Genomic DNA, 18,173 nt, shown 5'->3' on the forward strand with positions numbered 1-18,173 from the left:
ACCAGGCTCCCGGAATCTTGGGGCCATTTTAGAATTCTGTGTACCACTGAAGTGAAGTGAAAGTCACTCAGTTGTGTCCAACTCTTTATGATCATGGACTATACAGTCCATGGAATTCTCCAAGCCAGAATACTGGAGTGGGTAGCCTTTCCCTTCTCCAGGGCATCTTCCCAACCCAGGGATTGAACCCAGGTCTCCTGCATTGCAGGCCAATACCTTACCAGCTGAGCCACAAGCTGCCTTATTTAAGTACAGGCATGATGGATATTAGGAAAGAAGATGTTGCAATATCCAATACCAATTCAACCTGGAATCACCTCCCATGGTGAGAGTTGGGTAACAAGGGCATGAAGGCCAAGAGAGAGCCTGTGTTCTGGAATGGTGGTACCACCACTCACCTGGCCCTCACATGTCCACTGCGTACTAAGAGAGACAGTGGTCAAAGTGCAGGAGTGGGTCACAGCATCTGCTCTACAGGTCTCCCTGTGTTTTATATCACCTGCTCTCAGAAGCAATGCAACAGTCCAGGAGCCTGCAAGTGGTTTTAGAACCATGTGGCACAGATGCAGTAAATGCCCTGCTCTCTATCCCTGAAAGCTGCCACTGAAGGACAGAGTTCCTGGCTGACCAACAGCTTTCCTCCTTGAGCACTTGCATCTCACTTCTACGTTTGAGCACTCTGACGGTAGAGGAGCCCACTCAGGCACCAGAGCCTAACACAGATCTGCAGGGGAGCTGATGGGTTCAGAGAAAATCTGCTACAAGGAATGGAGCTGATCTCATCATCCAATAGGACCACGTGAGGTGTGCTCCACACTGGTCCTCAGAAGCCCCGCCCTCAATGGCACTGAGTCCAAGTTGCTCACCTGGCAGTAACCTGACCATGAGTTCACCCCGTGCTGGCTCTCCTTCCTTCTCAGTCTCATATCCGCTTTTCCTCATTCATACTCTCTGGGAGTACCTCCCAAATAATTCCTAGCATCCAAGCCTTTGTCTGCCCCAGGGTATGGGGAGATAAATTGAGACATCCTTTCCCTTCCTTATGCCTCATATTTAACTAATACCCAATCTCCTAATTTCTCCCTGCATCTCTAACAATCTCCCATCATTAGATGTGCACCATTCATTGCTAGGATGAATGCACTAACCACCTTCCAATCTTCCTCTCCCTCGGTTGCTTGCACCCTTCCTTCCTTTGGCTGCACCCATGCTATTTCTAAACTGCAAAGGTAGTCTTATTAGTTTTCTTGCTCACAATTCTTGCCCCAAATTCTTCTTGGTCTAATAGTTAGAATCTAACTTCCTTAGAGAAATATACAAAGTGATCCATTCATTTATTCAAGGAGTAGGTAGTGAGTGTCTCTTGTGCCAGACACACTGCAAATGCTGGTGATGAAAGAGCAAACATGACCTTCCCTTAGTGGAGTTTAGTTTTGAGGGATGGACATGAAACAAACACCCACAGGAGTAAATATCTAAGGACTGTGGTATGAAGTGGTATGAAGGACAAAGGCAAGATTTCAGAGCTGCACTGCCCCATATAGTAGCTATGGGACCCATGCGACTCTTTAAATTACAATCAACTGAAATTAAAAATTCAGTCCTTCGGTCTCACTAACCACATTTCAAGTGCTCATTAGTCACATGTGATGCATCGGATGGAGCATATACAGAACATTTCCATCATCACAGAAAGTTCTACTTGTCAGTGCTGCTAAAGGCTATCTGAATGAGTTATGACTTGGCGGGACCTATGAGTCAGAAGGGAACCCCACAAAGAAAAGGCACTAGAGTTGCCTATCAAGGGAGTGTAGGAACTGGCCAGGTTTGGGGGCATGAGGGGAGGAGGTGGTGAAGAGCATGGAGAATCCACACAGCAGAGGGACTCTGATGATGGAATGCAGATGGAAATACAGACAAAGGCTGGAAAGTAAGGTAGGAGCCAGAGAGGGAGGGTCTGTGCAGGCTATGGCATGGATTTTGAACTTTATCCCAAGAGCAACATGAAGACCCAATTTTAAAGCATGGCCAAGTTCTGGTTTTTTAAAGGCCACTTACTCTCTGTGCTTATGCAGGAATGAGAAAAGAGCATAAAGGTTCTTTTGCTGGTGTATTTTCTTAATATTGCATTTTCAAATATATATTGCTATATAGGTTAAATCTACTCACTTTAACTACAAGGACCGCATTGCATGAATAAACCACAGTTGGTGTGCATTTTAAAAATATACAAAGCAATACATTGTGTTAAGGTGCTATTTGGAAAAATAAAAGCATACACTCATTTGAACAATATACACCATCATCACCGAAAAGAGGAAGGAAAAAAGGATTGGGGGAGGGGAGATTTCATCCCATTTATACTATTTCTTTTAAAAGAGATCTGGGGACTTCCCTGGTGGTCCAGTGGTTAAGAATTCACCTTGCAATGCAGGGATGTGGGTTCAATTACTGGTCGGGGAACTAAGATTCCACATGCCGCGGGGGTCCACACACCACAACTTCTGAGTCTGTGTGCCACAACTAGAGAGTCCATGCACCGCAACAAAAGAAGAAACATACACATTTGTATATGTATAACTGAATCACTTCACTGTACACGGGAAACTAACACAGTTTTGTAAATCATCTATGCTTCAATAGAGATCTGAACCAACAAATGAAAAATGTAAAATCTCTGTGAATCTCTCTCTCTAAAAGAATGGGAAGTTACATTTTTTTCTAGGTTATTTACATAAATGTCTCACAGTAAGGAGAGTATCACAATGGTTCAGGCAAGAGTTGATGGGTACTGAGAAGAGAATGCTGAAACTAGAAAGGGGAAGAAAGTGGGTGGATCCCAAAAGCAGAGGGCACAGAACATAATGCATTGAAGGCAAAATGGCAGGAAGAAAGGAGATGGCAAGAACGAATTTCAGATTTGTGGGATGACAACTGGTCAGATGGCAAGGCCACGACTTGAGACTCCTGATACTGGAGAAATTCCAGAAGGGGATGGAGGTGGTGAGAAAGACTGATGATTGACTTTGGGAAATGTAAGGTTTCTAATCCCTCTGAAATAGCTCCATTAAGATGACAGGTGTCAGATGGCAGCATGAATTTGGATCTTAACAGAAAGATCAAAGCTGGAGCTATAAATGTGGGAGTTATTAGACAGATAAATACATCTTAGGTTAGGATGAAATACTATAGAGAAAACATATGGTAAAAATAATTAGGGATGATTGAAATGATATAGGATTACTTCTCTATTGCTCCAGTCATACTACTGAATACTTTATTCTACAGTGAATAACATTAAAAAAATTATACTATTGAGAGTACTAATTATTAGTTCCTAACTCTTAGAATCAATCTGTAGATAAAGGTTCTCAAATATGTAAATTGGCCATTTAAAGCAGGTAAAGGATTCTTTTCTTTTGGATTTGAATATTGGCTCTGCCACTTATATGCTGCATAATTTATGATGAATTGCTTTATTACTGTGATGCCCTATGTCTTCATCTATAAAGTGCACATGACCAGAGTATCCCTTTTCCACAACTCCATAGTCATTCTCAATAAACCAACATAATAATAATAGCAGTGATAATAAACTTATTTTATTGCCTTGTGGAATGATATCAGTAGAAAATATCTACCAAACATATATGAGCCATTCATATATACAAGAGAGATTTCTAGATGGGATATCAAGTGCAATCACAGAAATATTATTTTTGTAAGCCTTAAAATGATCAGGTTTTCATCATTTAATATTTAAATGCCAAACTACTAACATTTTGCAAACAACACTATTTTAACCCTGAAGTAAGCAATGGTATTCATGTAGAATTTTTTTTTAATATGAAAAATTCCTTATAAAAAGAGCAACTCTACTGCTCAGAGCAAAAACCATACTCTTGTTGCCAGTTGCTTTTACTGCTAAGATGACATCATTGGCAGCATGGTGGGTAAGGTCGCTTTTTTTGAATGATGCTGGAACACTCCATGCCCCTTGCTCCAACGTGAGATTATTCCTGTGTCATGGACATTAGAGACTCACACAATAGGAACTGTACTTCAGAATGCAGCATTTGGACTGCCTGAGATAAAATGTGGGAGGCAACCATAAATGTCCATAACCTCTAAGTTATTAACAGTAACAGACTCACTTTTTTTTTTTTTGGATGCACCGTGTGGCTTGTGGGATCTTAGTTCTCTGACCAGGGACTGAACCCGGGCCCCCACTAGTGAAAGTACAGAGTCCTAACCCCTGGACCTCCAGGAAAGTCCAAAAGTACAGCTGTTCCTATGAATCTCTCCATTTTATTTGTTTGCAAAGTGATTTCCACAAAACTCAGAATATCACATTTATTGGGCACACTTATTTCATTTCACTTGAAATTATCTTTTGTTCTCCTGTTGACCTGTGAAGAAAACGATACCCACGCATGGTGTCTGATTTTAAAGGTCCATAGAAAACCATACAGGATAAGTAAGTATCATAAGATGAATGAGCATTGTAGGCAGAGTCTTTATTGTCTGAGCCACCAGGGAGCCCTCACCACCTTAGTGGTCTAAAATAACACACCTTTACTAGCTGATGTTGGCGAGCAGAAGTTTAAAATGTGTTGGTAGAGCTGTATCCCTCCTGGCAGCTTTGGGAAGAAACCTTCTCCTCACCTTCCTGAGCTTCTAGAAGCCACCTGCCTTCCTCTTCTATCTTCAAAGTCAACAGCATAACATCTCCACCCTCGGCTTCTGTCGCTGTATCTCCTTCTGACTCTGCCTCTCCTTACTCTCTTGTAAGGACCTTGGTGGTTATGTCAAACCACACAGAGAATCCAGGATAATCCACTTGAGATTATTAACTCTGGGCGTGCCTGGTGGTCCAGGGGCTAAGTCTCCACATTCCCAATGCATGGGGTCCAGGTTCCACTCCTGGTTGGAGAACTAGATTTCATGTGCTGCAACTAAGATCCCATGCAGCCAAATAAATATTAAAAAAAAATAAAAATAATAAAACCTGAAAAGTCTCTTTTTCTGTGTAAGGCAACATGTTCACAGGTTCTGGGGAGTAGGACAAGGCCATCTCCAAGGACCCACTGTTCCATGACTACGGCAGGAGATGGGAGAGGCACTGACAGTTTCTTTCTAGCCTATGGCAGGCCTCGGCAAAATCCATGTGGTTAGTCTTCAAACACTTTATGGAAAGAAAAAGTAGGTGCTGCATAAATAACTGCTCCTTTTATTCAACTAATAAAGATGGATGCTCTATGTTGCAAAACCCTAATGCACATAATATCAAGGGAGACATCAAGTTGTTACTTTAGCATTAGAGTTAACGGGTTTGGAGGTCCAGGATCACAGAGGAAAAGAGAATGCCTGAATTCCGATTTCTTGTCAGTTTCATGAGGGAACAAAAAGCCTTAAGACAATCTCATCTTATTTTACGCACCCATCTAATTTCAAGAAGTTTCATCAAAAGAAAAAAAAAAGCATCTTCCTGGGGGACATTTGCTGTTCTGTTTATGAAAACAAAACCAGCAAGCATCCACACAGGTGCTGGGAAATACACAGAGATGAAAATCAGAGTAAAGATTTTGCCTGTCATAGTGGACTTTTGCAAGAGGAGTCAATAGCTTCAAAATCAAGAAAATCTAGTATTTGCCAAAAAGAATCAGGCTGAATAAAAGAGGAGGGGAAGAAACCCTATAAGACTTGTTCTTCCTCTCTCTTTTTCAATGATGCTCTGAGAGAATTATTTCCATCTTCTTGTTGTTTCAGAATAATTTATTGAGTAATTTACTTCTAGAATAACTTACTGAATACCTCAGTAAATGCAGGTCTCATGTCAGATGTGGAAATTCTGGGGTGAATAAGAATTGGGTTCCATCCTCAAGTGGATCCCTCCACTTTGGGTGAATACAGGCAACCCAACAATACAGTACATTGTGATACTTCCTACTTTTGGAAGACTGAACTCTCTGTCCCTAATTCTTCACTCAGTTTCAGGCACATTATATATATCCACATCGTTATCAGATCTTCCTGAAGGACACATTACTTCTCTGACCCCTTGACTTTGGGTCTGGCTAAGTGATTTGCTTTGGACAAGAGGATGTGTGGAGACTACCAGAGGCTTGAAATGTGTTTGCTCTACTAAGCTTGTCCTTCTTTAAGTCTGGTGCACTGCCATGAGAAGTACGTGCCCCACGTGGACACTGGCCTTCATCCTGGGCCCCTAAATGGAACGTGTTAAGTTCACCACACGCTCTGGGTAACCTCTGATCCATAGAAGAAGAGGCAAGTCAAACAGAACTGAATTCACCCTGGAGTCTGGAACCTGAAATCTAGATTCTAGAGCCCAGACCCTGGAGCCTGGATATCAGCCTAACCCTGTGTAGATGCAGCAAACTCACAGATCTGTGAGCTCTAGAATAAATGACTATTGCTTAAAATACCTGAGGACTGTTTGCTATGAAGCATTATTGTATCAGGCAAGTGCTGACTGATACACTGTTATGGAAGTTGGGGACCGAGAGCCCAGTAAGTAGAAGAGGGGAAAATTAATGCTCAATACTTAGAGGGTCAAAGAGGTAGGGGAGAAACAACAAAAAGAAGGCCAAAAATGGAACAGACAACAAGCAATCTTCCCATGATAACAGCTGCCTTTTTAATGAGCAGAGGATGGCTTCCAAGTGCCACGCTGCCCTGAGCACTGCTGTTGTGAAAGTCAAGAGGTAGTTGTAAGTCCTGCCCCTAGAGCCTCAGTGCAACCTCCTCAATTTCATATCTGCTCTGGCTCCCAAAGGACTTTGGCAGAAATGAATTGGAAAGAATTACAATCTGCAATAAATCTATATTCTGCAGAAAGAAAGCCAAGAGTTTTATCCTTTAGCATCTTATGTGGCAATCTTCTCCTTATAAAATTGGCTCCTAATGAGAAAACCAGTTTGCTATAGCAACATGAGTCCCATGTTAAGCACAAAGAGGGGATTATATATTTTTGTTTCACCAAAGGATTCTCCATCTCTCTGGACTCACTAATCTCAACTTAAACTGTGGAAATTACAATGGCAAGCACAAAGAGAGAAAATGCTGTATAGTCTCATGACTGGCTACAGCTTCAAAAAAATTGTAAATCTCTTCCAAAGGCTCCTCAAAGCATGGTATTGTAGGGATCTATCATCCTTTTATAGGTTTTCTGATGATTAGATTTCTAACTTTCAATGAGACAAGTATACAAAAATTCTTCTCAAGTAAATATAAATTGGTGGAGCCACAATGGAAAACTAAAAATAGAGCTACCCAATGATTCAGCAATTCCACTCCTGGGCATATATCCCAACAAAACTATACATTAAAAAGATCCACGCGCCGCTTTGTGCACAGCAGCACTGCTCACAGTAGCCAAGACAGAGAAGCAACCTGAGTCTTCGTTGACAGAGGAATGGATAAAGAAGATGTGGCTTAGACAGATACAATGGAGTACTATTCAGCCACGAAAAAGGACGAAATAATGGCACTAGCAGCAGCATGCATGGACCTAGAGATTACCATACTAAGTGAAGCAAGTCAGAGACAGACTAACACCATACGGTAACACTTTTATGTGAAATCTAAACTATGACACAAATGAATATATCTGGGAAAGAGAGACAGATGCACAGACATAGAGAAGAACTGACTTGTGGCTGCCAAGGGGGAGGGGGTGAGGGAGGGAGGGACTGGAAGTTTGGGATTAGCAGATGCCAGCTAATATGTCTCAGATGGATAAACAACAAGATCCTACTGTATAGCACAGGGAACTATATTCAATATCTTATGATAAACCGTAAGGGAAAAGAATTTTTCAACCAACTATATTTCAAGACAAAAAATTCTTCCCAAGTAATACTTCTGAAATACTCACCTTCTTCCAACCCACACTGCAAATACATTAAAAAATAAGTAAATCTTGGCATGCAAGGCTGGCATGCAAATATGAACATAGGAGAGTACATGTATAATAAAGTAAATCTATGACTTGGGTTCCCTGAAATATTTTTCTGTCCTAAGAGTTCAGTATTTTTTAAGCTCAAAGTATAGTTTGTGTGTTTGTCTGATGCCTTAGATGACTAGCTTTTTCTTTCTTTATTTTAATTGGAGGCTAATTACTTTACAATATTGCGGTGGTCTTTGCCATGCATTGAGAGGAATCAGCCACAGATGCACATGTGCCCCCCATCCCAAACCCCCTCCCACCTCCCACCTCCCTCCCCACCCCATCCCTCTGGGTTGTCCCAGTGCACCGGCCCTGAGTGCCCTGTTTCATGCATCAGATTTGGACTGGTCATCTATTTCATGACTAGCTTTTATCACTTGAGAGCAAGGGCAAGATTAAGAAAGTCTCCTCTAGGATCGCACGCCCACCACACACACAGGAGCTGTGCAAGAAGTCACAGAGTGCTGGAAGGGCACAGCCCATTACCTGAAGATTTTGTGGTTGTTGTTGAGATTTTCCCTCTACTTAGTGCCTTCCAAGCCCTGTGCCAGGGTTGTGTGTGCTGATCAAGTTCATCACACTCTGAAAGAGGTGTCAAGCCTTGCCCTTTCATATCAGCTCCTCCAGCTCAGGTTTGGAAAGATGCATACTATAGGTAAGTGGAGAAAAGGTCATTTTGGCAAGGGTTTTAATCAAATATGCCACACCAACCACTTCGAGTCAAGCTGTTTCCTGCAGGTGGATTACACAACCTCTTCTTTAGTTCTTTCTGTTCCTCTTTTTTTCGATAACCTCTTTGGTGCTCCAGCTGAGATCTTCAACATGAGCCTTCGCTATTTAATCTAGCCTCTGACCACAAACCATATCAACAGGCAGAAAAATAGAAGCAGCAGAACTGACTCGATCTGAATTGACTAAAACTCTGGGAGGAAAGGTATTTTGGTTTTGCTTTTTGTCTTATAAGAAAAATCAAAGTTGGAAACGAAAAGCTGTTCCCAGCTGTGAAGGCAGCCCCAGGAAAATGCAGGAGACTAGCCAAACTCATTGAATACAATTTAATAGAAAGGGTGACTCCTTTCTGCCCTTTCTCACTTGGGTTCTTTGCTTCTGAAGGAAAGTGCCTCTATTATGAGAGGTGATGCCAGAGCCTGTGGGTTAAAATAACTGAAAATTGCTTGTGTGACCTCAGACAACTGTCTTTGCAAACATGATACCGTATCTTCGCACTGGAGTCTATGGAGACCAGTTTCAAAGGAAGCAAATAAAGCCTACTATGTAGCGAGCCCATCTAGATGGGTACAGTCTTGAATCACTCACTGCAGGACCTTAGTGCTCAGAACACGAAGAGGGAGATTTGCCCTTTGGTCATGTCCCCAGCTCTCGGCATCCCCCCCCATGCCCCCAAACAGCCCTGTCCCCAGGGTGTCAGATCCCGCAACTCCCTCCTGTTTCTGCCCTCAAGGGATTTCCTTCCATTTTTTTTTTTAAGCCCAATTCTATAACATTTTTCCCTAACTGAAATACACCAGGGTCTCTCTCTCACTACCTTCCTAGTTCACATTTTCTTCTTATTTTCCCCCACATTCAAGCCATGTATTTTCACACTTTGTAATTACCAATAAGGGAACACACATACACACACATACACGTATGTTTAACTGAGTCACTTTGCTGCACACCTGAAACTGACACAACACTGTAAATCAACTATACTTCAATTCAAGAAGAAAAAAAAAAAGATACTTAACATTAAAAACAACAACAACAAAACATCACCCTGGGAGTGGCAAGGAGGTATAGTGGATTCACAGATCAGTAGCCTCTACCTGGATCTCACTGCGCCACCTAGTGGCCATGTGGTCCCTGGCAACTCATCTTCAGAATTGCCATTTTCAGTTAAAATGCTGGGATATTACCTAAGAGGATTATTTGAGAAAGTGAAATAATACATGTGGAATTGCTTTATAAATTCTTGATTATTAATTTATGAGAACTAGTAAATCTCCTATTCATTGCCAGTTTGGTTTGGGGTTTCTCTTCCTTGAAAATGTAAGCATCTCAAACACTGTTCTAACTGACATTCTCTATCTGATGTTCAGCCACTTCCACCCACCCTTTCCACATTCCCCCAACCAGGGCTTAGCTCAGACCAAGATTCTAGAACAGAGCAAAGTCTCTAAATGGTATAGACAAGTCAGCAAATTGACTAACATTAGAACCTAGGAAGAATCACCAGGTGGCAATGAACTTGGCAGTAAATCCAAAGAAAAAAGACCTAATTAAAGGATTCCAGACTTGAGAAGCCAGAAAACAAAATAATCAATTGAAACAATGGACACAGGAAAGATAGTTTCAAGCAGGGTCATGTGATATGTCTAAGACCAGCCTTGAAGACCTTGTTTTCTTAAGGACATCAGACTGGAAATTTATTTAAACTCAGCTCTGGATGTTCTGTGAAAGAAAAGAAATGAATTTTTATTGAGGAAGAACAATTTGGTAATTTTGTTCTGAATATGTTTTCTACCCTGAGATTCCTTACCCATCATGGAAATAGATTCTTGTACTTTGAACAGCTGGCTGAGAGTCTGATGGAAAATTTATATAAAGCTGGGGCTCTGAGGAGACCTCAGGGAGAAAGTTATATCCCCAAGGCTGTAGTTTTATCAATTTTTATCTCTTGTCTGGTGGTTATGGATGCAACTAGCCATGAATACAAAAAGGCTTCTGTTTGGAGGTGCTTCTGGCACTTTCCCATAGAACAATTTTCTTTTTTAAAAAATGGCTGACCACTGACCACTTATTAAGTTAGAATCTATGTGGTCATGGTCCTAGTCACTGGAGTCAAAGGGGTATGCTTCTGAAGATCTCTCCATATCATTTATGCAAGGATGCTCCTAGCTGGGCACACAACTGCTTTGACCAAGTGAAGAGAATTGTTTTTAAGGACACCAACACCACTGTCTGTTTCCACAGACATGCAAGACATGTCTCTGGTCTTGGTGTCTCCAGAACGCAGTTAGATTTTTAAATCACCTAGGGCTTCCCTGGTGGCTCAGAAGTTCAAGTGTCTGCCTGGAATGCGGGAGACCCAGGTTCGATCCCTGGGTTGGGAAGATCCCCTGGAGAAGGAAATGGCAACCCACTCCAGTACTCTTGCCTGGAGAATCCAATGGAGGGAGGAGCCTGGTAGGCTATAGTCCATGGGGTCACAAAGAGTCGGACACGACTGAGCGACTTTACTTACTTACTTACTTAGGAACTTCCCTACAGGTGGGCTAGCAGTCAAGAAATAATGCTGTTTCTGGTTTATAGATTGGGAACATGGTGATTAAAGTTTTGTTTGTTTGTTTGTTTTTTAATCAGGGGATCGTACCAAGTTATTTGCAAGGGAACTGAGTAGCCTATTTCTCTTGAAGAGAAATAGCAATGTTTTCGGATAAAACTGCTATTATGGTCTATTTGGATAAAAATTCCATTTTTCCTTCTCTCTGACCAAGATATCTTGTCTACAGTTCTAGAAGTAATATTAGTTTTTAAGCCCCACCACCAACAAAAATGTGAGCCAATGGACTTTAAACATCTCAGAACTATGCATTTATTGACCTTTAAATAGCCACATCCTATGCTAACCTAACTTGGGGTGACCTCAAATTATCTATCTTCAATTTACCTATGCAGAAAAGCTCTGTCATACAAAGATCAACCAGAAGAGAACAAAATCACCTAGTATTTTGCAGACAATTCCTCTTGAGGATAATATTGGACTAAGTTATAGCTAAATCAAGGAGAGGTGAGAAATGTCAACTATCTCATCAACCTGCTCATCTCCTTTCCATAATACAGTGCGCCCTTGGGCTGATCAGAAATTTATTCAATAGACTATACATGCTGAGCCCTGGAGAGGAAAAAAAAAAACAGTCTGTTCTCAAGAAATATACAGCCAAGTGGACAGCCTTAACTGGGTTTCATCTGTAAAGTGGAGATGATACACTGCTTTAAAGATGTCATAGGAAGATAAAATACATGTAACCAAATGAAATAACACGAATAAACAAAATAATGTAAACTATAAAACTAACGTGAAATTTTAGAAATTCTTCAGCTTAACAAGCTTAATACTTAACAGCACTGAGTATCATTCCTGCTATGAAGAAAGTTGGCTGGTGTTCCAGAATCAATTACAGATGGGGAGGTTAGGAGTTTATTCTCTTTAGGGAACATCTCCACTTGGCTTGTTTCTGTGAAGCTGTGATGGCTGTATTAGGACAAGTCAGTGGGCTAACATTTTCCACATGGAATTAAGTTCCAGATAGATGTAAAGGATTTAATGTAAAAGAAATTGACAAACAGATCCCAAAGAAACTGGTGAAAGACTGGAAGAAAACCTTTATTGATGTGTTGTTCAGTTGCTTATGACCCTGACTCTTCACAACCCCAGCTCTTTGCGACCCCATGGACTGTAGCACGCCAGGCTACTCTATCCTTGACCATCTCCTGGAGTTTGCTCAAATTCGTGGCCATTCACTCAGTGATGATATCTAACCCAGAGGTATATTTTTATCTTCTAGAGTGGGGGAAGTATTTCTAAACATGACATAAGCTCCAGGAGGAAATGTATGGATAAGGATAAATTTGGCTTTATAAAAATATAACACTTCCACAGGTCCAAAAATTATTAATTTTAAAAGACAAACAACAAACTAGGAAAAAACTATTTGTAACAAACATAAGAGACAAAGTTCTTTCCAGTCAAGAAGATAAAGATAATCAACTCAATAGGAAACTTATCAAGGACATGAACAGGCAGTGCACAAAAGAAAAAAAGACCAGTAACATTTGAAAAGATGGTTAAGCTATGACTGATAAGGGTGAATATTCAACAGATATAAACAACAGAATATTCAAGAAATATTCAGCTCAACATAAAAAAGATCCAAACAACCAGATATTTTTAATGAGCAGAAGACCTGAATAGACATTTATCCAAAGAGGACATGCAGATGGCCAGCAGGCACATGAAAAGATGCTCAGCATTGCTAATCATCAGTTCAGTTCAGTCGTCAGTCATGTCCAACTCTTTGCAACCCCATGAATCGCAGCACGCCAGGCCTCCCTGTCCATCACCAACTCCTGGAGTTCACTCAGACTCACGTCCATCGAGTCAGTGATGCTATCCAGCCATCTCACCCTCTGTCGTCCCCTTCTCCTCCTGCTCCCAATCCCTCCCAGCATCAGAGTCTTTTCCAATGAGTCAACTCTTCGCATGAGGTGGCCAAAGTACTGGAGTTTCAGCTTCAGCTGAAAATGCAAATCAAAACCACAGTGAGGTATGACCTCACACCTACCAGAATGGCTATCATCAAAAAGGCAACAACTAATAAATGTTGGTGAGGATGTGGGAAAAGGGGAACTCTCATACACTGTTGGTGGGAATGTAAATTGATGCAGCTTCTATAGAGAACAGTGTGGAAGTTTCTCAAAACACTAGAAATAGAACTACCACATGATCCAGCAATTCCACTTTTGGGTATATGTCCAAGAAAAACAAAACCACTAATTTGAAAGGATACATGGACCCCAATGTTCATGGCAGCATTATTTACAACTCCCCAGACATGGAAGCAACTTCAGTGTCCATTGACAGAGGAATGCATCAAGAAGGTGTGACATAGATATGTACACACACACACACACACACACACACACATGCATATATATTCACACACACACTGGAATATTATTCAGTCATAAAAAGAATGACATTTTGCCCATTTGCAGCAACATGAATGGACTTGGAGGGCATTATGCTAAGTGAGATAAGTCAGACAAAGTCAAGTACCATATCATACTACTTATATGTGGAATCTAAAAAATACAACACGGAGAAGGCAATGGCACCCCACTCCAGCGTTCTTGCCTGGAGAATCCCAGGGATGGCGGAGCCTGGTGGGCTGCCATCTATGGGGTCGCACAGAGTTGGACACGACTGAAGCGACTTAGCAGCAGCAGCAAAAATACAACAAAACTAGTGAATAAAACAAAAAATAAGCATACTCACAGATATAGAGAACAAACCAGTATTTACCAGTGAGCAAGGGAAGGGGCAATACAGGATCTGGGGATTATGAGATACAAACTATTAGGCACAAAGTAAGCTTCAAGAATATAGTGTACAATGTGAGAACTACAGTAAATCTTTTATAATAACTATAAATGAAGCATAACCTTCAAAATTGTGAATCACCATACTATACACCTGTAACTTAAAGTGAAGTGAAGTCGCTCAGTCGTGTCCAACTCTTTGCGACCCCATGGACTATAGCCTACCAGGCTCCTCCCTCCATGGGATTCTCCAGGCAAGAGGACTGGAGTGGGGTGCCATTTCCTTCTCCAGGGGATCTTCCCGACCCAGGGATCGAACCCGGGTCTCCTGCATTCCAGGCAGACACTTTAACGTCTGAGCCACCAGGGAATAAACACCAACTATACTTCAATAAAATCATTTTTTAAAAAGATGGTGGTCATGCATACTAACAATTAGTAAATTTAAAATAACAATAAGAAAGTGGAATACTATATATCAAAAATATATATATAGCTCAAAGAGGTAGTTAATAGCCACTGGCAGTTGAAGAATGTTTGAGAAACCACACACCTACACATATTCTTGGAAGAAATGTAAATTCATATGAACTTTAGTAGTTGAAGATGGCAATATATATAACCCCGTGGCAGCATAATCTTTCACCAAGAAACTATCCTTCTAGGTATTTCTCCTACAGCACTATTCAGAATTATGCAGAAACAGAGATTCTTGGATATGTGATGCTACCATAGTAGGTAAAATTGCGAATACTCCAAATGTCCATCAATAAAGAATTTGTTCAATGAGTTGTGGTACATCTATTTTCACGGTTTCTCAACCTTGGCACTGCTGACATTTGGGTTGGATCATTCCTGGTAGAGAGCTGTCTTGTGCCAGTAGCAGCTTCTGCTCAAGTATAACAAAAAAAGTCTCCAGGCATTGCCAACTGTCCCTGGGAAGCAAAACTCCATCCTATCTCCTTAGGAGTCATTAAGTAAATATGATACAGTCTTTAAAAAGAATGTATCAGTTGCACACAGTGACATGGAAAAACAAGCATGGTGTATGGTTAAAGCAGGTAAGTGATTGTGAAATTAAACGTACTGTGCAAACTAATTTGCATAAATAAAATAATTTGCATAATTATCTGTACATAATACTAATAAATCATTGGTCAGCAATGACAAACCTGAACATCTAATCCTGGACATGGGAAAATGTGTTTAATGTGAACAAGTCACATGACGTCTCTGATTCTCAGGCTCTCTCATCTCTGCCCAGTGTCTTTCAAGTGATAAAGAATTCATGAGGAAGACATTTAAGAAATAACAGAATCATCTTGTGAAGATATTTTATCTCTGGAAAGGAACTAACTTTGGCTTTGAGGCCACTGTTCTTAAGCTTTTACAAAATAGATTTATGATGATTTTCTAGAAGAAATTTTTGTGAGCGTGAAATTCCTAATTCAGACTCCACCAACTGATATTCAGCTCACCTGACTTTTCCCCAATCCCCTTGGCTTCCCTTCTGCTATATTTACTTGGTATTTCTCTTTGTGGCAATTCATTTATTTTTGCACTGACCTTTTTTTAAGAAAACAAAGAAAACGTGCCCTTCAAAATTTGGAGAAACAAGCCATTTAAAACACAAAGCTCTCTAGTGGTTTTTGGTCCTGTGCTGATATCTATCTTATGGACTATAAAGAAGAATAATTTTTCAGCCTTTCGCGGTTTAAAAATAGGCAATAATGATCAGAGGTCTCGGAATTAAAATGTCTAAAGCTCAGAGAATAATGGGAGTTGAGCAGCAAATGAATATGTGTTGTCCTTGCTGATCTATCTCTAGATGAAAATAGAGAGGTGACCACATTAGCTGTGGAATTCTCTGGGTCTTCAGTGTCAAGTAAAAGAATTTATTTGATTGAGAGATTTCTTTAACAGGAGACCCCATCTGTGACAGAAAGAACAACATTAACTGTTACACTTCATTTCTTTTCATTCTCCACAAAACAGCATGTTGCTGAGATCAAACAGATTTCATTCTTTTCTTCTTAATGGAGCCATGCCAAGTGTCACTAAGGAGAGAAAATCTACTTTTTCTTGCAGGCCAGGGAGCCTACAGGAAATAAGGCAAAGAGTGCAACAAATTTGGGAGCTTAACACAAATTAGAGAGTAAGACTGTATTTAAAGGAGAAGTCGGGACTTCTCTGGAGGTCCAGTGGTTAAGACCCCACAGTTCCATTGCAGAGGCCACAGGTTCAAATCCTGGTTAGGGAACTAAGATCCCACTCAACAACAACAACAAAAAGCGAAATCGTCCCATAGATATCACACAAACTTCCGGAAAGGTAAAATGCAGAAGAGACAATCCTGGAAATGATCAAAGATTAGGCTATTGAATGGAGGGAGATGAGATGAAAACTCCAATTACATTCAAACCAGGACAGCTATATTCTTAAGTATTAATACACGATCATTGTGTAGCAATTGGGATTGATTTCAGAGTGTCTTCCTGAAGTAAGTTTTGTTATTTCATATCAGAAGCAGCTCAAAATCATTCAAAAGTGAGTTATAAAATAATTAGCACATAGTAGATTTTTACAAAGAGTAGCTACCTTGAATAATAACCAGCACTACAGGGTCTCATTTAGCACCATGGCTGAAGAGCCAGGTGTAGAACTGACAGATTCCTAATCTTTACCTCCAGCCCAGTTACTCCACCAGCCACCTGCTCATCTTCTGCTCCTGTCCCTCGGCAGGGTTGAACTTCCCTGTGAAATCCTGTCTGCTCACTTCTCTGAAGTCTCTTCATCCACCTGGTTGGATTGGAGGGGTTTTCACCTCCACTTTTTCCATCAACCCAACTCTATTTTATAAAATTTCAGATATTCCTCAAAATCGATGATCTCAATGGGAGCATCTAAGTCTCTTTTCAAAGCTGCCCTGAATTTATAATTCTTACCATTCTTCTGACACATCAATGGAATTTTTGAGTGCAGAAAAAGGTGAAGTTTGCCCTTCTGACACAAATAGTAAATCAGTATTTTGCCTAGCACTCTCTGTCATAGAATAAACAAAGTCAGTTGTACTTTCCTAGTCCCCATAAACCTAAAGAGCTATGGTGAGCATGTACCATGTAGATTTAAATATCTAGCATTTCCTCCTTGTGTACCTATTTCTTATCCCTTTTGTTTTCTCCTATATGAAAATGTCTAAATCCTCTATAGTTCCTTTTGGTAGCAGGAGAAAGTCATCTCTTTAGATTAATAAATAATGTGTACAACTCTAGTGATGTTTTTCTATTAATCTTTAGCAAAGCATGAAATTTAATCTCCTCAGTGTGATAAACGTATGAATTGATGAGCTCTGACCGTGGGGCCACCTAACAAGACATACGCCTCTATAAGACATCATTCTGTATGAAGAGTCATATTAATTTCTGAATTACTTGGGTTAATGATATTTCATTAAGAAACCCTTAACAAATGCAAAGTGTTCACTTTCATGGAGGGATTTAATGTGAACTTAATGGATTTATTCTATTACTTGGCTCATTTTTAAAATAGTTTTTAATTAGATATTACTATTAATAGATCTATTACACACGTTTCAAGGAGCCTCTCAAATTTTTCAGAACTTAAGCATTAAGATTTATCAAATCAGATGGAGGAAGCAAAGATGAAAAGTTACATATTTAGATAAGCATCCTTGAACTTAAGACTGATGTTACAAATGCACAGCTAAGACTTTATAAGGAGGGGATATTACAAATAATATACTTGTAAATGAAAAACTGATCATCCAAACTTTTCTTTTTTATATACAAAGGGCTAGGTTTTCATTCATTTATTAAACAAACATTTTTTAATATTAATGATGTGTGAGTTATGGTGATTTTTTTTTTAAAGGGAAGAATTTCAGGGTCAAATGAAAGCCTAAATAGACGATTTAAACCAGTAACTACACGAGAACATGGTTTGTGCTAAAATAAAGGTAAGAACAGTATGCCAAGGAGCAAAGAAGGGAAACTCACTTGACATAGATGAGAAGGGAGGAAAGGGGGTTAGGGAGAAGGCAACATTTGAATTGAGTCCTAAAAGTTGATTTATACACTAAGCA

The sequence above is a fragment of the Ovis canadensis genome, chromosome X (genome assembly GCF_042477335.2).
Source record: "Ovis canadensis isolate MfBH-ARS-UI-01 breed Bighorn chromosome X, ARS-UI_OviCan_v2, whole genome shotgun sequence".
Lineage (NCBI taxonomy): Eukaryota > Metazoa > Chordata > Mammalia > Artiodactyla > Bovidae > Ovis > Ovis canadensis.